Source organism: Epinephelus fuscoguttatus, linkage group LG14, assembly GCF_011397635.1.
Source record: "Epinephelus fuscoguttatus linkage group LG14, E.fuscoguttatus.final_Chr_v1".
In the NCBI taxonomy this organism is placed as follows: Eukaryota; Metazoa; Chordata; class Actinopteri; order Perciformes; family Serranidae; genus Epinephelus; species Epinephelus fuscoguttatus.
The window spans coordinates 32,965,380-32,980,455 of record NC_064765.1 but is presented as its reverse complement, the minus strand read 5'-3'; the positions used below and the strand labels follow the sequence as shown (position 1 = coordinate 32,980,455).

General features: G+C 41.9%; 1 pseudogene; it reads right to left on the bottom strand.

The window, feature by feature from the left end:
• Positions 1 to 9,049: 9,049 nt before the first annotated feature.
• LOC125901376 (uncharacterized) lies at positions 9,050 to 11,630 on the bottom strand (annotated as a pseudogene).
• Positions 11,631 to 15,076: the final 3,446 nt, after the last annotated feature.

The window sequence follows — 15,076 nt, the reverse complement described above, 5'->3', positions numbered from 1 at the left end:
AGCTGTTAGAAGTCTGCTGATGGAGGTTGCACTGAGTTACATTATGATGCATTAAAGCTCTATTCAGTAAAAATGAGTATCAGGAGAAAGTAAATTATAACGTTCTCATGATATGTTTAAATGTAATCTTGTAAAATGTTGATTTTCGTGGGAAATTTGAATAAATTAAGTTTATGTTCACAGAAATATAAAATAGATAGTAGAAAGGGAATTGTGATATATATTATATAATGTAAAAAGGCATTTGAAGCAGTAATTAAAAAATGGTTTCATTGTGAAAGAAGGTTATTTTAAATGTTTTAGAAAAACAACACTTACAATATAATGACGAAAACTCTGTGTGTCTGTCTGTGTGTCTGTTCCACGTTTTTCTCCTGACTGACTTGGTCAATCCATGTGAAATTTGGCACAGTGGTAGAGGGTCATGGGAGGATGTGAATGAAGCAATATTACATCAGTTGGCCAAAGGGGGGGCCCTACAGCAACTGATTAAAATTGCAAACTTTGAATGGTCATATCTCATGCCCCGTATGTCGTAGAGACATGAAACTTTGCACAGAGATGCATCTCCTCATGAGGAACAAATTTGCCTCAAGAACCCCTAACTTCCGGTTATATAGATTTTCTGCCATTTTGAATTTTTTGAAAAACACTTCAAATCGATCTCTTCCTAGGAAGTTTGACCGATCTGCATGAAACTCGGTGAACATAATCTAGGGACCAATATCTAAAGTTCCCTCTTGGCAAAAGTTGGAAAACTTACTAAAACTGAGCTTCTATAAGGCAATGAATATTGCGGAGGGCGTGGCTCATCACATAAAGGTGTATAACATCTCAAGGGTTTCACCCATCACCACGCAACTTTGTAGGTATATGACCACACATAATCTGAGGGGACCCCTCCATTATTGACCCCATCAAACAAAATGGGGGCGCTAGAGAGCTAATTTCTTATCTAGGCCTAAGCGCCATATGGATTTTTACTAAACTTGGTAGATATGTAGAACAGGACGCCTCAAGGTGACTGGAGAAATTTAACTCTAATTGGCAACTGGGTGGCGCTATAACAACAGAAAAATGCTTAAAAATGGCTAAAATGCGACCGATCGCTGTGGCTCCCCCTGTGGCCGAATGTTGTTTTTTTCTAATTTTTGGTATGACTAAGTCATGGTATGGTATGCTGTACATAATCACGGAAACTGTCAGTGTGTCAGTCATTCTGTCTGTCCCACGTTTTTCTACTCACTGACGTGGTCAATCTATGTGAAACTGCACATGGGCATTGAGGATTGGCATAGGTAGAAGGTGACAAAGCTACCAATGGGTATGGACTAGTTTTTTATAATGAAGATTTCTTTGTTTTCCTGGAACAATAATAATAAATGACTAAAACAAGCCAAAAAACAACAACAAAAACCCTTGGTATAAGTATAGCTATTGGCCAAATTCTTATTTTAAACATTCGTATCAGCTCCAAATTTCACAATTGATGCAGCAGTAATCTTACTACAGCCCCATAAACTTTCCTTCAACAAGGGGAGCCTGACAGACCTGCCATGCCTTGATAAGGTTGCTGAACTATGATAAGACAATTGCTGTTCGGTCTAGGAAATGGTCAATTATGTGACTAAATCTCTAACAGCCCCATAGTATAATAAGTTGCACAGAAACTGTCATACACTTAAAACCAGCATTAGAAGTTGTTTCTCCGATTTCGTTGACAGCTGATCTGTCAACTGAAATCTGAACCTCCATCTCTGCCCTGCCCCTCCTCCATGTCACTCCTCCATCCTGTGAGCTATCCATCATTTTCTATCAGAGCCAACTCACTCTAATGCAGGTTTTTTAAAGTACCAGATGCAGACACTCCATCAATGTCAGTCATCTTATCTGTCGTATACTGTACTGTATGTCTCCTATGGTTCAAACGGCTGCTCAGTCAAGTCAAACAGGTAGGTCTGAAAAAAAAGAAAGAAAAGAAAATTAAACATTTCATGTATTTATTGTCGTCTTTTTTTTCTTGTTTTGCCACAGTCATGCCATTCATAGTTTTGGCGGGGTTCCATCTCAGGCTATAAGGGATACATGTTTCTTCAGAGGGGAATCAATCACTTATTTACAGTATATGTCTCTACAGTAACATTTTTTTTAATAAAGATTATTTGAGAATACTTGTATCTCATTACACTTAAGAGCAAGAGGAGCAATTGGTATGTGAAAGATGATTCAGGACTCAGAGTGTCAATTAGTGGAATGGCACAAAGCCTTCAGCATAAATATGTATCACGTCGTCACATGCTCCTGCATGTGGCAAAAAATCTATTGGGTACCATTTATGTTGCTGTAATGAGTGATGTAGGTTGTGGTCTGAGGTGAGACAGGCTGAAACTTCTAAACACAGAGGGCAGCAAAACACTGCCTTTCAGCCCTCTGTTAAGGTACTCTTTAATTGATGTTGCTGTTAGCAGGCTGCTACAATGTAACATAAGCTTATGTGCAAACAAACCGAGCCTTTCCATTGGACACATTAGATAAATTACATAAATTATTCACCAAAAAAAACAAACAAACAATCAAAAAAAACATTGACTGGAACTTTTGTGATATGTGCTCATTGTCAGATGACTGTGAAATAATCACTTTATTTTTCCTCTCACGCTTCATCCCCAGTGGAGTCACAAACACACACATGCTCGCAGACATGGTGGCATCCATTTCACTCCAGTCTTGTTTGGTTGTGAGCTGGCGTTAAATCCTCCCATTCTGCACACAAATGAATGTATTATTTGGTGAGGATTAGTGTTAAATGGCTCTTTTCTCTCTCTCTCTGTAGACTTATTAGAATGGGGGAATTAGACGCCAACTACCATCTAAACAACACTTAACCAGAATGGATGACACCATGTCTTCTTTTGTATGTGCACCCATCTGTTTGTGCGTGAATAGAGTGCTCTGGCTGTGGTTGTGCATTGCTGTATTCTCCTGTGTGTATTCAGTTATGCATTTCTATGGATTTTTACTCGCCACTAAAATGAACAGTTAACAGCAGTTGTAAGCTCCCCGATGGTGTATAAATGACAGATACAATTCAAGGCCCAAAGACACAAACAGATGAAGTGTCACTAACAGCAAGGTACTTATTATGCTAACGACAACAATGTAGGCATGGACATTTCTCATTGCCTCTCTCTGAGCTCCGCTAAATTAGTGTTAAATTTATGATCCTTTGTCTATTTTGCAAATGCTGGTGGTGCTCTCTGCAGTTGGCTTTGGATATCAATATGTGGAAATAACTCACCAGACTGTAAACTCTTCTCCTGCTACTTCTGCTAGCTAGCCAGGTTGAGATTTTCACATGTAAACATCATCATGGAGAGGATGGGCACCAGCTGAACTAACATCCTGCTAGCCATTGTACTGTGGATCACTGCTATATGCCGTTCGAGGATGGCCACAGAGCAATGCTGCCTGTGTTCAGGATGAGTGACCATGTGGCTGTCTTGTTGGGGTCAAAATGTGTAAGTATTTAAATCATTCCACAACTAGAAACCATGGATTACCAGAACCATCTGTAACTTCTGTATAATTTCATGCGACAAATAAATGATTGCTTGATTGAATGACTGAATGTATTTGCATGTATATCCTGTGAAAGGAGCTCAAAGGAAGCAGCATGAAGGGACGGCAGCAGGGCAACACAGTGTTGGAAACAGCACAGCAGTCGACAGTCCATTCAGGGTGGTCCGCTGAGCGAAAGTGGCGCAGAGGAGCGATCAGCGACCACAGCACTACAGCGCATCATGACTATCAGGCAGAGTTGAGAGTTCTGCCCCATTTAAGTGAGCATCCCCCAACTCAACTTGTGTGTAAGAGGGTAATGGTGCTGTGGACGAGCATGTCTCTTATAACAGGTTGCCTGTGAACACATGGGCTTCGGATAGAAAGGGTTGTGCTACAGTGTCACAATGCCATATTGGCCAGAGCCTGCTGCCAGATACCCCGCAGGAATGAGATAAGGACAGCTGACTGTTTTTAATAATTGAGCTGCTTCCTTGGACATTTTAAAGAACATTTTTAAGTGTGCCTCTTGCCTCTATTTTTTTTAAAACAATATTGTATTGTTTTAGGCAATAGTATTTCAAGTATTTTAACTCATTTTTTAAGGCTTTTATTAACACCACTAGTGGGTTTTTAGTAGCTGTAACTATTTTAATTTTAGTGATAATTAACCTGCACTTCTTTGTTATTTCAGTGTTGCTCTCCACCTGATATCTACTTAGTTACAAATTTTTACACAACTCTTACAGTACTCCTCTCATTCACAACTACCGAATAGTACTGTGTTTCCTAGTATTTCTTTTCAACCATATGTTACAGATAACTGGTCCAAATTATTGATAATAGTGCCTCTGTACCATCTTTGGAAATGTTTAAAACGTTTTTACCCATAAGGCACTAAGGCATTGTACAGACACTTGGCTGCTTTATTACTACTATGACTATTACTACAACTACTTGCAGTTGGAATCACTTTATGTTGCTTAGATGTTTTAATCAAGTGTTTGTGTTTTAAATGTAAAGAATTTCAACTCTCCGGGGCTAAATGGACCAAATGACTGAGTCAGAGTTTGACTGTAATAGCAGTTATAGTACCCCCTTTAAAATGGCAAAGGCTTTCTCTTTCTCATTGTAGTCTTATTATATCCATATATTCATATTTGGTAGCAAACACATGTCCTCCATAATGTATAAAACATGACATATATACACAGAATGTAATCTGTACTTTGTGTTTAAAGTAGTCCCACTGCACAGCTGTTCATGTCCATAAAGCAGCACAGCAGCTGGCCCTCTGGGAGTGGATAACTGTCAGGTGTATTTCACAACTGTCTGAACTTGGTTGATATGATACTTTTGGTTTAATGTGGATTACATTTAAACGGATCAATCAAGCATGAGTAGCTAATGTCTGCCTATCCACCCTGAAAATTCATGCTCCTTCCCATCCATCCATCTCTCCATACTGTGGCATGTAGTCATCCATCCATCCTTCCAAGGGTAGTGAGTGAAGGTTACAGCTGCCAGTCATCCCATCGCACCATCACTCTATAAAGCCATGTGGAAAGCATGCCAGAGAAAGACTAGAGAGGGGAAGACAAAAAATGATTGGTTCAAGAGGACCTTTGCAATAGACTGCACCAGGACTTACTTATACTTATGTACATGTAGGTTATATAAAGTACATAGAATTTGTAAATAAATGATTATTATAATACATTTATACAATTTGGGTTATTAAAGCTGTAGTTGGTAACTGTAGTTGGTCTTTATATCCAGACACTAGTACACAGGACAGATATTTATTTTCTGCTTCCTAGAAGAAATTCTAATGGCATTTGCTATAATTCAGTGCGTCTGAATAAAAACATCCAATCAGAGATGAGGCATCTCTAACATAACTGTCAATCATGTCAGTCACGGCTCATGAACTGCAGTCAAACTGTCAAACTAGGCAGCACTGATCAAATATAAACCAAGATTCTGGTGCTGCATTGCCTATTTCTTACCTCAGATATTTTCAATAACATACTGTAATGTACTGTTTAGCTGTAAAATAAGAAAGTTTGTATTGTTTACAATATGGCAGCCAGGTCACAAATCTTCTAAATTTTCTAAAGTGTACTAAACAGTACACTAAAATAAGTCTCTTAAAATATGTGAAATGAGAATGTTAGCCCGACTACCATGTTGAAAACAGTTCAAGCCAAATGCAAGACTAATTTGTCTAATTTGACCGCAGATTATGAGCAGTGATTGACCTAATTGACAGCTGAGTTAGAGACTTTGGCTGAGATTGGTTGTTCCTCTTCAGGAGTCAGTGCATTCTAGAAAATGCCATCAGAAGCACAACGAGGAGGAGAAAGAACAAGGTTTTTTTTTTTTTCATACAGGATGTCTGTCTTAGTACATCATGACAATTTATAATGTCTGACAAACAAGCAGTTTCAGTCAACACAACTTCAGCTTTCCAGTATACATTAAAAGGTGTTTCCTGTCACTTAAGCAACTGCTTTCCTGTTATTCAGACAACCAGCTCCGAGAACAATTGCTTCTCTTTACATAACAAAATTTGGCTAGAATCATTTAGTTGTCACGTTAGGATAGTAAGTCTATGTCAGGTCACGTACACCATATATTCACACAATAAGACTTTATACTAGGTCATTTACACTATACAACTACAGCATTAAAGCTTAATTACTTAATCTGCATTTAGGGGTAGGAGTAGCTATAGCAGCTATGTAGCTGATGTGTGTTTTGTCAAAAATATAACTGTCATTTCGACTGTGACTATGGACATAACTCGCTTCAGTTTTCTCCTAAAAAACACAGCAGTAATTTCCATCCTTAATGAAACAGGACGCAAATCATTGCAACAGTGCATTTCCCACCGTTGCTCTGTAACACAAGGTAAATGAACCACAGTAAACAGTCACAATATGGGATTAGTGTTAGGCTTAACCCATAACGCTAACCTTATGAACAACAGCCATCATCAAAAACTAATGCAAAACTAATCAATCATCCAATCAACTAATCATCTCCATACCAAGGTATCTACAATGTGACTGCTATTAACCCCTCATGTCCGGTATCAGTCCAGCAAAAGGAAGCTGCATTTGTCATCATATTAATGTGTTTAAAAACTGTAATTTGTAATTCCAGATTTTATTGGTATATCAAGAAACATATTTGCATCCATATTCACTGTTTAGACTTTCCCCTCTACATAAAGCTAATAATCTGAAGACTTTCATTACCTTATCTACTCATATTCCAGTTAAATACCACTATAGAATCTGATTCTGGCCCCTAGGTTGCTATAAGGGGACAGAATTTTTGACCTTTTTATATATCAATCAATCACATCCCATCGGGCCTGGCAACTCTTTGATATAAAATCATTTCAAAGATCTCTTTTAAAGCATGCTGCGTGTGCTATATCCCAGATCTTTTAACCCCCTCTGAGCCAGTTTACAACCTCATATTGATCTGAAATCCAGCTTTGAGTGAGGAGGGGATCTCAATGAATTGCTAGAGGAGCAGAACGCCTTTCACTACCCTTTTTCAGAGGCTTGCTTTTATCTAAATGACTGCAAAAAGAAAAATATTTTTTTTCACAATTATTATCTTTTAATACTTACTTACCAGTTTCCATGATATGATATTTAACAACCTCTTCACCCTGCCTGGTGCCACTACTCTCATATTGCAATCCATTTGTATTTTTTTTTTTACTCATCTTTTTTTTCTAGATTTCGCTCCTTTTCACATCTTTGTCTTTCTCCTCTGCTCCTCTCCTCTTGTCCTCTCTGTATCACACATTCAGCTGCAGGGAACTGAGTGCCACCTTCCCTCCTCCTTCACCTCTCTAACCAAGTCATTTAAATTGCTCTTCTCAGCTCTTATTCCCGTCGTCATTAACACACCTCCCTCCTTCTCCTTTGCCGACACTCTTCCTGCTATTCCCTCCTTCTCTTTCCTCTTTACCTTTCTCTCTGTCAGTCACACTGCTGTCCTCCCCTCTTCTCGACTTCTTGTCTTTCACTGTCGTTCTGTACATCATTTCTGCCCTTTTCAGTCGAAATCTAATACAGTGCTGTCAGTGTAAGTGATTTACTCGGCCTGTCATATTCGTATACTGTGTTCACTATCTGTTCCTCCTCTTGTCTTCTCATCTGCACCACCTCCTCATTTATTCCTGCAAAAACACTTTCACATTACAACAACACAAGACGGAAGCAGCAGCCAATTACACATATGGATACTCATTTATATTTGACAGCACACACTGCTGCTGCTGTATTAATGTACTATACAATCTAGCCAGTGTATATACATGTTTGCAATCAGAATACTATTTTTATTTGTATCCAACAAAGCATGTCAAGATGAACCACAGCGATCAAAGGCAATGTAGTACTACAGGCGGCACATACTGATTTGTATACAACAGCAGCAACAGCATATGGATATAAGCTTTGCAGGCATCATTAATTCGCTGTTGCAGATGGTGCTAGTCTTTGATTTCAAAACTTTTTTTTTCTTTCAGGTATAGCTGCAGAAAGTAGAAGTGAGGGGATTCAAGATGCTGACTGAAACAGCAATTTATGTAAAACAATATACTATCATAACAGTTCCTTGTGGTAGTAATAATAAAGACACATTGGCACACCAGTGCCAGCTTGGCTGAAAGCAACACAGACTGCAGCGGTTATGATTGCACTGGAATTGTCTTATATTTCCTCAAGCAAGATAAAATGCCATTAGAATACTGTAATTTGTAAGACATTACACTGATACCAAAAGTCTGCATAAAGGCACTTTCAGAAAGCACTCTGTTAGTTTTTGCAACTTTGTGTGTGTGTGTGTGTGATGTCCAGTAATTTAACTCCAATACTGAATTCCTTTTCTAATAAAGTCTAAATCTCTACACAATAAGAAAGACAATTTTAAATCTGACTCATTTTCACACTGCCTATCAAATGTTGTGTAGACTTTCATGGCACCCAGAGGATGTATTCTGACTTTTGAGATCCTTTGGCTTTTCCTGTAGAGCCACCACGAGGTTGACATTCATGGCTTTGAGTGAAATGTATGGAGGCCCTGAGAAGCAACATGGAAAGTTTTGAGTTTTTTGTTTGTTTGTTTGTTTGTTAGTTTGTTTGTTTGCAAGCAACTTTTATTTATATGCAAAATACAATCGGTTATTGCACCTGGCCCACCTTCACAGGTACTCCGCCCTGCGCCATCTGTGGACCAGCAGCATCACTCTCTCCTCTTCTTTTCCCTACAAGGCACCAACTGGAGGACTTGGCCCTGTAACTCAGCTGGGCAAGAGTTGTGTGGCTACAGCGGGTCCTCAGGTGGGCACCCCCCTTCATTGGTGTTTCGTTAATTTAAGCCCACGACACCTCAGAAGGGCTCAACAGTAGATGCAGCGTCCTGGATCTGCCCCTGCTGACCACCACCCAACACTTGGCCGTTGTTAATCTTCAGCTGGTTGGCTCTGCCACCGCACCTCCCGCTGTATTCAGATCCAATGGGATGCTGTTTCAGCCTGCTTGACAATGTTGCCTACTAGTCTCTTCCTAGCCATCCCTTCAATCCCCAGCAGACCCAGGGTTCTCCAGAGCGTCTGTCCAGCAAATCCTCTACAGCTAACCTCAACGGGCAGATTCCAGGCCTTCCATCCCTTTTGCTGGCTCTCAAGGATAAGGGCTTGATATTTCTTGAGCTTACGCTCATGCGCCTCCTCCATCCTCTCTTCCCAGGGTACTGTCAGCTCTATTAGCACCACCTGATTGGTACCTCTAGACCAGAGAATGATATCTGGTCTGAGGCTGGTATGAGCTATCTCCTCTGGGAATTTGAGCTGCTTTTTCAGGTCTGCCCGCATCTCCCAGTCGTTTGTGGAGGCCGGGACCCCTTTGCTCCTTCGTCCTGCTACTGCAGCACTTTCTCCTGCCCTGACAAATTGGACAAAATAGGGCCCATCAGAAAGTTCCTTTGTCTTTTTCCGTGCCTGTTCCACACCATCTGCCAGCTGGGCCAGAATCTTATCGTGACGCCATCGGAATTTCCCGTCTCCCAAGCTTGACTGGCAAGATGAGAGGACATGTTCAAGGTTTGCAAACTTTCCACAGAGCTTGCACTTGGGGCTCTCTACCACCCCCCATGTGTGGAGGTTTGATGGAATAGGCAGGACATCATAGACCAAACACATCAAGAACTTTACACGATGTCCTTCCATGTCCCAGATCTCCTGCCAAGTCAGAGCCCTTCCTTGTACTCCCTCCCACTTTGTCCAGCTGCCCTGTTTCTTCATGGCTACAGCCTTGACATGCCAGGTTTCCTCCTCTGCTTTGCGGACCTCCCTCTTCTGCACCGCTCCTTTGGGTCAGCTTTGTTCCAGCTCGATCTAATGGAGCAACCCAGTCCAAGCCTGCCCTGGGCTACTGACCCAATGATTTTGGCATGATGTAGTCGGTTCTCGGCCTCCATCAGTGCTCTTTTTGCTTTTTGCCTGTCCTCACTACAATGCCTGCCTCGCGTACCTTCTCATTCCTGCTGTCTCGCAGCATCATGGCCTGGTGTGCCTTTGTCGTCTTATACTCCTCGACCACTGATGTTACTGGTAGCTGCAGTTTGCTGCCTGTGCTGTATAGCCCGATGGAACAAAGACTTCTTGGGACACCCAGCCATCTCCTCAGATAGGTGTTTATCTTCCTCTCCAGCTTCTCAACGGTGGAGACAGGTACCTCATAAACGAGCAGAGGCCAGAGCAATCTCAGCAGCACCCCATGTTGGTAGCTCCAGGTCTTGTACTTGTCGGGTAGGCCGCTCTTCTACAGAGATGTCATCCCTCACACTCTGCTTATCATTGAGGTCTGCCCTGTACCACCTCCCCAAGCTTTTAACCGGCCTCTCTTGGACTGTTGGGATGATGATGTCTTTGATCTTGAAACGAAACCGACCCTGAACCCGCCCCTTCCTCAGTACCAGGCTTCTGGACTTTTCAGGTTTGAACTCCATCCTTGTCCAGTCAGCAAGTTTAACCAAGTCCTCCAAGATCCATCTCCCTTCAGGTACTGATTTTGCTGTAATGGTGAGGTCATCCATGAATGCCCTGATGTGACCTGCTGGATGCCATTTGCCAGCACTGCACCCCAACGCAGCTTCTCTGCTGACTTGACAAGAAGGAAAACAAGATCGGAAAACAAGATCACTGATATTGTACACCCCGTGACAATACCCACTTCCAGCCTCTGCCAGTCGGTGGTGAACTTTTTCCACAGGTGAACCACATGCTAAAGTTGTCAAAATAGCACTGCAGGAGTTTTTGGAATTGCTCTGGAACGTGGTATGTCTTCAGCATCAACTCCACAAGCCTGTGCAGTATCGTTCCATAGGCATTCATTAGGGCCAACCACAGGACTGTCAGGTCGCCACGGTTCCTCTTCGCATCTTCAATGATCTTGCTTATTATGGCAGTGTGCTCAAGACAGCCAGGTACTCCTGGAACTCCACCCTTTTGGACTGATGTGTCCATATACTCGTTGTCCAACATGAAGGTAGTCAGCCTCTTCGCCAGAATCCCAAGGAAGATTTTACCTTCAACGTTGAGGAGTGAGATGGTACTGAATTGTTTGATCCCCATAGAGTTCTCTTCCTTAGGGATGAAGGATCCCTCAGCGACCAGCCAACCGTCAGCGAGGAAGTTCTTCCTCCATGCCTCCAGAACCGTTTCCTGAGCTTTTCGCAATACTTGTACACCTTGTACGGAATGCCGTTAGGCCCGGGGCTGATTTTGCTCTGGCCTTCTTGAGAAAGGTGTTCACTTCCTGCCAACTCGGTTCCTCAGCCCTAAAGGGGACAGATGGTGCTAATGGTTTTATGAGCCTATCCATCTCTTCCAAGCTATCCTCCCTCCTGGGGTCACTGTGGACTTGGCGGAGGTGCTCCTCAACCTCCTCCTTTGTTGTTTTCAGCTCCCCTGATCTTCTATTACCCAGAAGTTTTGACAGGTATTTGAATGGGTTGTTGGTGAAGTCTGTCCCCTCCTTCATCCGTCGCTTCTGGTCTCTGTGGTGGCATTCAGCTCTGCTGCATGTCATCCCTCCTCTCTCTCTCCCCCTTTCACACTTAACTGTCCTGTCCATTAAAGGCAAAAAATGCCCAAAAATATCTTTAAAAAAACAAACGAAAAAAAAACTTTTGACAGTAAAGGTTGCTGATCCCTGTCCTAGGAGATAACTAGATAAATATAAATAAAAGTTGCTCTTCCCTCATCTGCAAAAAAGGGCCACAGACCGGACTCGAACCCGGGCCACTGCGGCAACAGCCTTATGGGGCGCCTGCTCTACCACTAAGCCACCAACTTTTTGGATTTGGAATCCACAGGTAGCCTAGCTAGGGAGACTCAAGACTACTGTAGCCATTGCTGGTGATGTTTTTGAGGAAAATGTGCCAGGCCAAGATGGTAAGCATACTAAACATTAAACCTGCTAGGTATCAACATGTTAGCCACGCCATTGTAAGCATGTTAGCATTTGGTTTTAAGCATTTAGCTCAAATCACCGCTGTGCATGAGTAAAGCATCACAGAGATGCTAGCATTGCTGTAGACTTTAAAAAGAAAGAAGTAGTTTGATTTGAGAGGTGAGGCAGGTGCGATATCCATCCATCACTTTTCCAGAGCTGGGTCGCAGGGGCAGCAGGCTGAGCAAAGTATTCCAGATGCCTCACTTCCCAGCAACACTTTCCAGCTGGTTTTGGAGGATTCTGTGGGGTTCCCAGACCAGATGAGATATGTATCCCCTCTGGCATGTTCTAGATCTGCCTCCTACCAGTTGGACGTATCTGGAACACCTCTAATGGAAGGCGCCCAGGAGGCATCCTTATCAGATGCCTAAACCACCTGAACTGACCCCTTTCAATGAAAAAGAGCAGCAGCTCTACTCCAAGCTCCCTTTGGATATCCAATCTCCTTACCCTATCTCTAAGGCTGTGAGCCCAGCCACCCTTCTGAGGAAACTAATTTCGGCTTGTATCCGTGACTTCATTCTTTTGGTTATTACCCAGAGCTCATGGCCATAGGTGAGGGTTGGGAAGTAGATGGACCAGTAAATCAAAAGCTTTGCCTTCTGGCTCAGCTCTCTCTTCACTACCACACTTCGGCACAGTGCCTGCATCACTGCAGACGCTACGCCCAACCGCCAATCCATCTCACGCTCCATTCTACCTTCACTGGTAAACAAGACCCCAAGATGCTTGAACTCCCTCACTCGGGGCAGTGACTCACTCCCAACTCAGAGGGGGCAATCCACCTTTTTCAAGCAGAGAACCATGGCCGTAGACTTGGAGGTGCTGACTCTCATCCTGTCTGCTTTACAGTCAGCTGCAAACTGCCCCAGTGCCTCATGGTGTGATGAAGCCAATAGAACCACATCATCTGCAAAAAGCACGGATGCCAATCTAAGGTCACCAAACTGGACCCTTTTCTCCACCGGTAGTGCATTGAGATCCTGTAAAGTAAATGTTTTCCAGGACATCAAGGTGCCACTGTAATGGGTCTCTAAAGCCACTTTAAGACTTGAAAATGTCATCAAAACAACACTTTAGCACACCCATACCACCAGGGCTGAAAACAATATATCACATAACAAAACTTGTCTAACCTTTCTCCAAGTAAAATAGAACGCTATCAGAATACTGTAGTTTGTTAAATACTGCACTGAAACAAATAGTCTTTCATAAATTGCTGCTCATGTGTGTGCAGTAAACAATTAAGTCATAAAGCTTTGCCTGGAGGCATAACATAAGTTCGAAGCCAATATGAACTGCTCTGAATAACGGCTCAATTTACCCTGCATATATAGGTCTGTTGTTTTGATGAACTTTGAGACAAAATGTGACAAGTGACAGAGAGACAATCTAGATGGAATCCAACCTTTCATCTTATTTACCTATCCTTGACCTGAGCCATAATAAAATCTTGACCTGGGCCCCTAACTAATCATATAAGACCCCGGTTATCACATAACATGTGGCACGTCAGATACTACAATTTACCCTATGACAATGTGTGTGTATACAAGTGTGTGAGCTCAATCATTTTAATCCATCCCAGCCAATAAGTCCACTTCAACAAGTTTGGTAGGCTGCACAAAAAAGGAAAGAAAGACAATTACATGTCTGACTCGTTTCCACACTGTCAGTTGTTTTCCAAACAACAAGAGGGGAACAATTTTCAAAGAACTCCGTACTTGACCTCAATGTGTTAGTCAGTCAGTCGGCCTGCCAACTCATCCGAGACAAATTTACTGACATGACCAACCTCCTGTGTCTACTGGGGAGTTAGTGTCTCACACTGCAAAAATTATCTATCAACAAAATCATTCATTCTTATCTTTTGCTGGTGTCTGTTTCTCTTTTTTCACTTAACCATGTTAAGCAGATAACAAACAGACCTTGGTGAATGTAAAATTATTGCAACCAAGGAAGTAAGCAAATAGCTGATGATGGATGGATACAGGTTTAGTGTGTGATGGAAAGCATTTTATGGATAAATTCAAATGTAAAGCTGATTTAAACAGGTCAAATTATATTAAGTTTTGTTCCCAGTGATTCAGCATTTAGAGCTCTGCTGTTTCTATCGTCTACAGTCAAACAACAAATGTTCAGCCATTACAGAGACATAATGTCTGCCTAATGACTATAATATACAAGTCAAACAGGACAGAGAAAAATGTCTGTTGTTAGAAGCCCATTATTTAAAGCGGTAACAATGTGACAGTGTGAAAGGTCGCTTGTAGTGATGAACCTACAGACAATTATCACCTGAATCTGCAGCTCCTCTCAGCCTGACAGAACTTTATAGTAATTTTCAGCTCATTGTTTAGCTGTCTGGTACCTGACTTTACTTTTTTGGTTTACTCTCACTGCTCTCATAGTGTTGTTTTCAGCTGTAGCAGGCAGCTGATTTCAGACCAAAAGCTCAAAAATCTCACTGAAAGAGTTCAGGCTGTTCTCATGCACTGTTAGTACGTTTTCCTATGAAAAGTAATACACCAAAACTTAAACATATCCTATGCAATGATGAGCCAGTAATTCATGCTGCAATCATGTGGCCAGTGTGTTGACAGGAATGAAGAAGGAAACGGTCCAATAAGGAGGTTGTGCGAATCCCACAGTGGATGATTACACAACCCATTCCGACCTTGTCACATATTTACGTTTAGTCATGGGCTTTCCACATTGACATATGATGTGCAAGGTACCCTGTTTGCGTCGGTTGTTGAGACTCTGGAAAGCCATGTCAACTTCTGCTTGTAACATGCATTGTCTGACCTCAAAATACAGTATGTGAGACTGAGACAAGACCAAATTCAAATTAAAACCTGCAAAGAGTGGTCCTGAGATCAGTATAACGACCAAGACTAATCTCAAGTACTACAACACTGGTTCACAGCTTGTTCCCGCTGCTCCCATGTGGCAAAAACAATAAATTATTG